We start from the raw sequence: 7,478 nt of genomic DNA, 5'->3' as shown, positions 1-7,478 counted from the left end.
CTTCCAGAGCACACACGTACATGAAGATGTGTTGGACAGTCTTATACTAATAAAAAAAAAAATTGTTACTTAACCGAACATCAATTGGCTTATGTCCTATGTTTAATTTGCTTAATCTGGAAACCTGACTCTTAAATCAAGCTGGAAGAAAAGCAGAAGCAAGGAGCAGAGATTTGGAGCAAGTGTAAGAAAATCAGCATAAATGGAACTGGGGTGACTTGGGGTTGAAATCACCTTACATCTGAAAACACCCCCCTTACCTATTCCTGAAGTGCCTACACTGTTGGGGAAGACTAATAGGATAATTTCTCAAGCTTTGTCTTTTATCCTCCCTCTTTGTTGTATACACACACACGGACACGCACAGGCACAGACACACACATACATGCATACACACATGTACACACCTGCCAACACACATGCACACATACACATGCCCATGCACGTACACATGCACGCTCATACACACACGCACACACACACACACACCAGGACAAGCATGGTCCCTTAGATGCTGGCAATACTGTGATGGTCACCATGGCTACCGGGGGTGCTCCCCCTCATCATCCGTACTCCTTCACATGGGAGACAAGGACAGCAAACGGAAAGAAGACACATAAAGACAGTTCACACCAAGTCTGGGTCCCAGATTTGTCACTGAGCAACTGCAAATCCTTAGACACAAGTTTCTTCCTCATCGTGGAATGGCAGTCCTCCATTTTGATTCTCTCAGCTTCACAAAGCAGTTCGGCATCCATCTCTGTACACGGAGGCACGATGAAAACAGGAGACTGTACTAGATGTCGGGTGGGTGGTACCAAAACACTGGTAACTACTACAACTGCTGTTGTCTTGACTGTTATTCAAGGCCAGCTGGCAGCCACAGGTGCCCAGGCAGTGCCTTTTGAAATCCCAAGCCTGGCTTTCTGTAAATTGAGTGCATCTCTGTACCTCAGTTTACCCACCTATCCAACTGGCAAACATGTCATGTCTGATAAACAGGAAATACTATGTAAACATCGGCCACTGTTAGTAACTTTTGAGACGTGTTTGCAGCTCACCCAGGTCAAGCACCCTCCATACATCTCCTGCATGCTACCAGCTCAACACATCTGCTCTGACCACGAGTCTTAGTACCCCACAAAAACTCATTGAGTGTGTGTTGATAAAATAACGAGAGAGAAGCAGGCCCCCATGAGCCAGTCATCTGAGCAAACACAAAGACAGTATCCTACTCCTGAGCATGTGCAGACAGACAGACAGCAGACTGCCTCTGTTTTTGATACCTGCTGCTTGCCAGGCACTGCAGACAGCAATGCGCAAATGAATTTTCACTTTGTATCTTATCTCTGAGGATTAGTGTCCTGTGGGCTATTTTATGGATGAGGAAATGCCAACTTAGACAAGCTTAGATGCTCACCTACTTCGTGCACCCTAAAGATTACAAGGCTCGCCCTCAGACAACCCAAAGCCAGTGTACCCTGTGATATTTGACTATGGGCAGTTACTGGAACCGGGAGCACCTTGGTCTGTGTGTCCATCAAAGGAGAGGGCCCTAGCACCTCTTAGAACTGCAGTGAGGACTAGAGTGAGTGGTGTGGCCCTCTGCCCCACACTGGCATTCAGCAAGCACTAGCTGCTGATAGCTCCAGGTGCTACGGTATTTCTTTTCCGTAGTCTACAGGCCTGCAATGCCAACTGAGAACAGACCCAGGGAAGCAAAAACCAGAGCTTCCACCTCACTCAACAGCCAGGAGCGTTTTGTTTCCCATGGAACTTCTGAAGGAGACTACCCTTGGACGGTGCCTTCTGGGACTTTGTCGCCCACCCTGAGAGATATTTCCTCTGAGAATCCAGATCCTGAGATGAGAATTCACGCAGAACCATGGGGATCAAGAATCGTACTCACCACCCTCGCACTTCCTTCCCCATAGGCCTGACCAGCTCTCCCGGCAGCCTGGCCACACCCTGTGCTGCCTTCTGCGGCACAGAGAAGTCACGTGGACCAGTCACGTGGACCAGTCATGGAGTAGTCACGTGGGCCAGTCACACTCCCTGGCGATTCCTTTCCCCAGAGGGATTATGACAATTTGGGCTTTAGCTGTAGGGCATTTATCAGTTCTTTCACAATTTCAGTAGTTGAGACATGAGCACAAGGTAACGACAGTTATTCGCCAAGCTAGGCTAAAGGACAAACCGCGTTTACAGTATGAAGGGATGGCAAAGCGGCTCAGTGGGGGGAAAGGATGTGAGTTCAATCTCTGATCCCACACAGCAGAAGGAGAAAACTCGCTCCCCCAAGTTTACCTCTGACCCTCACACGATCATGCACACAAACTAAACAAATGTTTGTTTGTTTGCTTGCTTGCTTGTTTTCTTTCAAGACAGGTAAGATTTTGAGCCAGCAAGATGGCTCAGCTGGTTTAAAGTCCTTATGGCCAAGCCTATGACCTAAGTTTGACCCTGGAACTTAAGTGGGAAGAAGAGAGCCAGCAACCACAAGTTGTCCTCCAACCTCTGTGTGTGAACCCCACACATCACACACACAAATAAATAAATGTAAGCATTGTTTTTAAAACAAAAACATAAACATTGTTTTAAAAACATCATGGAATTGTTAGGCCCACAGGAAATATTGAAATATGTATCTTTATTTGTTCATGTGTAAATCAAGTCACTTTTAATAATTTTATGAACAAAAATTCATTTGGTCTTCATAAAACCCTATGAAGGAAGAGGTTATTCTTATGACTGTTTTACAGGTAAAGGCAAAGGGTATGAAGAGGTAAGACACATTTCTCAAGGTGACACATCTATTAAAATAATAGTTGGGGTTAGAACCCAGACAGACTCCACCTTTCCAGGCAGTCCTCCCAGACAGACTCCACCCTTCCAGGCAGTCCTCCCAGACAGACTCCACCCTGCTAGGCAGTCCTCCCAAACAGACTCCACCCTGCTAAGCAGTCCTCCCAGACAGACTCCACCCTGCTAGGCAGTCCTCCCAGACAGACTCCACCCTGCTAGGCAGTCCTCCCAGACAGACTCCACCCTGCTANAGACTCCACCCTGCTAGGCAGTCCTCCCAGACAGACTCCACCCTGCTAGGCAGTCCTCCCAGACAGACTCCACCCTGCTAGGCAGTCCTCCCAGATAGACCTCACCCTTCCAAGCAGAACTGCAAATCCTTCCTTTTCAGCCTTTCTCTTAGATCTCTGACACTAACTCCATGGTCCCATGCCACTCTCCCCAGAGTGACATTGGAATCCCAAATCACTACTCCACATGGTGACTCAAGAACAGCTGTGGGAAGGGAAAGACAAATAAAACTCTTCTCAATACCAACCCCTGCCAAACTCTTCCACTTTCGTAATCCCATAAACTCCCTTTGCCCAGAACAAATATGGTTGCTTATGATCCCCAAACCTGCTCCATCGCACCACAGATGCAGACCTCTGTGTCAGAAAGACCCTCCTGTCTATGCTTGACTCGGAGCTTTGTGAAAGCAGGGACCATGTCCTGTTCCCTCAGCATCCACTGATCTGCCATGGCACAAACCCTTGGTAGAGATTTCTTCCATGAATAAGCAAGGATTAGTGTGACCTGGAACCTTTTCTGCTGTCCAAGGTCAACTTCCTGTGTCCACAGACACACGGTGCCTAAAGAGAACAGAGTGCAAGAGGCTGACCTGATCCTCCAGTCTCAGCTAACCGCAAAGGCTCCATTAGCACCAAGTCCACCTGAGCAGATGCTGGTGGCTGACAATGCTAACTGGTTAAATCAGCACAATTTGAACATCTTCAAAGAGAGCCAATATTCTTTATGACTTAGAGGATTTAGCTGTAATTCTGAAAAAAAAATCTACATATTAACCTCTGATGTGTGCTGAAGTCAGTAAAGGGAAGTTGGACAATAACATCAGGCCACACCGTGCAAGTTTTAAGTGTGATGCTCAGGAGAGCCTTTCACACAGGTGAGATGCAAAAGAAGTAGCCAGAAACCCTCAAACTTGGTGTCCTCCAGCAAACACATCAGGGGGTCTCTGCTTACTTGAACCAAAGCCAGTAGCTCTGAAGAAGAAAAGATGGGTGTGTCTGCTTGCACAGCCCATTCGCAGAATTTCTACCTTCAGACCATCTCTGGCTTTTCTGTGAAAACCATTTCTTCCTAAAGTACCTTACCCAACAATCTCAGTTTTCAGGAAATTGAGTTCTGTTCATATAGTCGTTGGAAACCCAGTCTAACATCTCAGAAGAGTGTCATTTAGATTAGTCCTTGATAATTCAGCTGAACATAAATTGGGGGACCTGGGAAATAATTCAGGTGAATAAGCGTCTGGCATGCAAGTGTGCGGACCTGAGCTCAGATCCCGAGCATCCTCTAAAAAGCCAGATGCAGCAGTGCGCTCCAGATGAGCGCTGGAGATGAGCGAGTCCATGGAGCTCAGGGCTAACCAGCCTAGCTGAATGAATGAGCTCCATAGTGGATGAGAGGCTCAGCTTCAAAAAGGAAGGATGCAGAGCAATTGAAAAATAAAGCACCTGATACCATGTCTGGCCTCCATGAGCATGTACCCTCATGCACACATCCACAAAAACACATACATATGCCACACAATAAATGGATGGATAGATGGATAGATAGATAGATAGATAGATAGATAGATAGATAGATAGATAGATAGACGGATGGATAGATAGATAGATAGATGACTGAGATAGATAGATGATTGATTGATAGATAGAATTGAGAGATAGATTGGTATATGATATATGAATAGATGAATGAATAAAAATAAAACATCAATTGGTATAGAAAAGTATCCCTTTCAATACCATAAGGTATTAAAATTCTAAATTACCATCTAGAAAATATCCTGCCACCAAAATAAATTTATTTCAATACTTAACAAGAAAAATCGTTGGCAATCTACTTACATTACATATGGGAAATTTACCCACATGGGAATATGTGCTATCTATGCTTATAACTGTCAATCCATAGGTCAACAGGGAAACACTATTTAAGTGGCCCTTTAGGGTGATACCGTCCTCTCCAGCCCTGGCCTCCATAGCAGTGCCTCAAGAAGCAAGTGGTGGGGTACAGCTGATAATCAGATACCATCACCTCTATATCTCAGGAGTTATCATTATTGTCCCTGAAAATGTCTATATGTTGATGGTTCCGCCTCTAATTTGGTGCTGGTGGGAAGTGATATAAACTTCAGGAACTTCCTTCTCTAGTGTGAGGTCTTCCCCTCACCAGGAACACAACCTTGAAAGGGTAGCAACAACGTGTGTGTGTGTCTGTCTGTCTGTCTGTCCGTCTCTGTCTCTGTCTCTCTCTGTCTCTCTCTGTCTCTCTCTCTCTGTCTCTCTCTCTCTGTCTCTCTCTGTCTCTCTCTGTCTCTCTGTCTCTCTCTCTCTGTCTCTCTCTCTGTTTCTCTCTGTGTTTTTCTGTGTTTCTCTCTCTGTGTTTCTCTCTGTGTTTCTCTCTCTCTCTCTCTCTCTCTCTCTCTCTCTCTCTCTCTCTCTCTCTCTCTCTCTCTCTTCCTGATCATGAATTAAATGACCTGCCCCACTCCTTACTATGATATGCTGCCCATACCCGAGCCAGAGTCCAGCAATAACATGTTCACCTGGCCATGGTCTAGACCTCCAGAAGTGTGAGTGTGAGCAGGTAAAGTGTTTCTCTTCACAACTGATCAGCCTAGACGTTTGTTACAACCACAGGGAAACACAGACACCCCATATATCTCCACCACACATTCAACTCTGTTGGAAATGAGAGAAGTTTTGTCCCAACACTGACAGGCGGTGAAAGCTGAGCAGTGACTTGCCTCTTTGCCCCCAGATTAAGGACCGCACTATTTTACAGGGCCCTCAACTCATTCAATGGGCCAGCTTCCAGGCATGCTCTGTAGAAAGCAGAAAACATCAGTATGTCAAGGACCAGCTCAAAGAAAAAGCATCTCCCACTAGGCAGCACTCCACCTGCTCTGCTGGCAGCCCCTGAGGCCCCCGCAGTCCTCTGCAGTGTGTCCACAGGCCACGCCAAAAACAAAAAACCCTCTCAAAATAATACAGACAGCACTAACCATGAACTAGGCGCCATTGCAGAGGTTGAGAACACAAAGAGGTGCACTAACGCAGTAACTCTGCTCTTGTTTTATTCAGTTACAATAATAAATTATTTAACACGATAATGTATGTGCATTTAAAAGGCTAGGTCATAAAAGTGCTACGGTAAGCGTGGCTCTCACAAACCTGCCGTAATACCTATCTAAAAACAATTCATATTTATTAATGGAATAAATCCCTAAAACTCCTTCCTAAAGGCTTACCAAACCAAATTGGGTCCCAGTCCAACAAATCGAATTAGAAATCCTTGTAAGACCGCTAACTGAGTTATTAAAGCGATCTACATGCCTATGGCCCTCTCGCCAGCAACCTTCTACTTGGACAGTTGGTCAAATGCTGCCCCCTAGTGAGAAAACTCTCCAAGAGTCTCTAGTAGATCCTGGGATTGAAATGTCTTCAGGATTCAAGAAGAAGGCAGACCCTTCAACTAGAAAAAGCATTTGCTCTGGGTTAAAGGATTCTTGCCTTTTCTACCTTGCTGATAATGTCTGCACGTGCTCCCTACCGTTGTGTTTGAAGAGGTAATGGTATCCTGGCATACCTTATATAGATAATATAATTCTGACTCTTGCATTTGAGGACCTAATAACACAAACTGAAATAAAGTTTGAAGAGTTTTAAGTGTGTTAACTAGTGAGTTCAGATCTGAGGGAAAGCCAGGAAGAAACGGGAAGGTGGCTGGGCTAACCAAGAAAATAAAAACTCCACCGGGAAACTCTGCCTCAAGGGGCAAGACAGAGAATGACAGAGAAAGACACCCGGGGTCCTCTTCTGGTTTCTGTCTATGTGCACATGTGTGTGCATCATACATACACTGACACACAAACACCCCACACAAAACACACACACACCAAAAATTAAATGTCTCCTTGCTCTCAATTCTTATTAGACACTATTTGAATACTATCCCAAACAACTTGACTAACAGAGAAAAGCTTTTTTTTTTTTAACATTTTATAAGGTTTTTTTTTTAAGTGTATAAATATAGAAGCTGATCCTGCATAGGCTAATGTCACATGTAACCATCAGTGGTGGAAATATTTTCGTGTGCTTGCAAACAGGGGTAGCCGTACATGTTTCTAAGTTTAAGTTTCCTCAAAATAAATCCACAAGGCCTAAGAGAATCCACAGTCATGTTTGCAGTGTATTTGTGACAGTTAAATGTTCTGAATAGCCCAGACCCAGAAAGACTTGTGAATGAAGAGGGGGAGATGCCCTTGATGGATGGTTGTTCTTCTCCTCCACACTCCTCTTCCTCTTCCCCCTCCTCCTCTCCCTCCTCTTCCTCTTCCCCCTCCTCCTCTCCCTCCTCTTCCTCTTCCCCTTCCTCCTCTCCCTCCT

This window comes from Mus caroli, chromosome 5, assembly GCF_900094665.2.
Source record: "Mus caroli chromosome 5, CAROLI_EIJ_v1.1, whole genome shotgun sequence".
Lineage (NCBI taxonomy): Eukaryota > Metazoa > Chordata > Mammalia > Rodentia > Muridae > Mus > Mus caroli.
Note: the sequence above shows the minus strand (reverse complement) of the source record.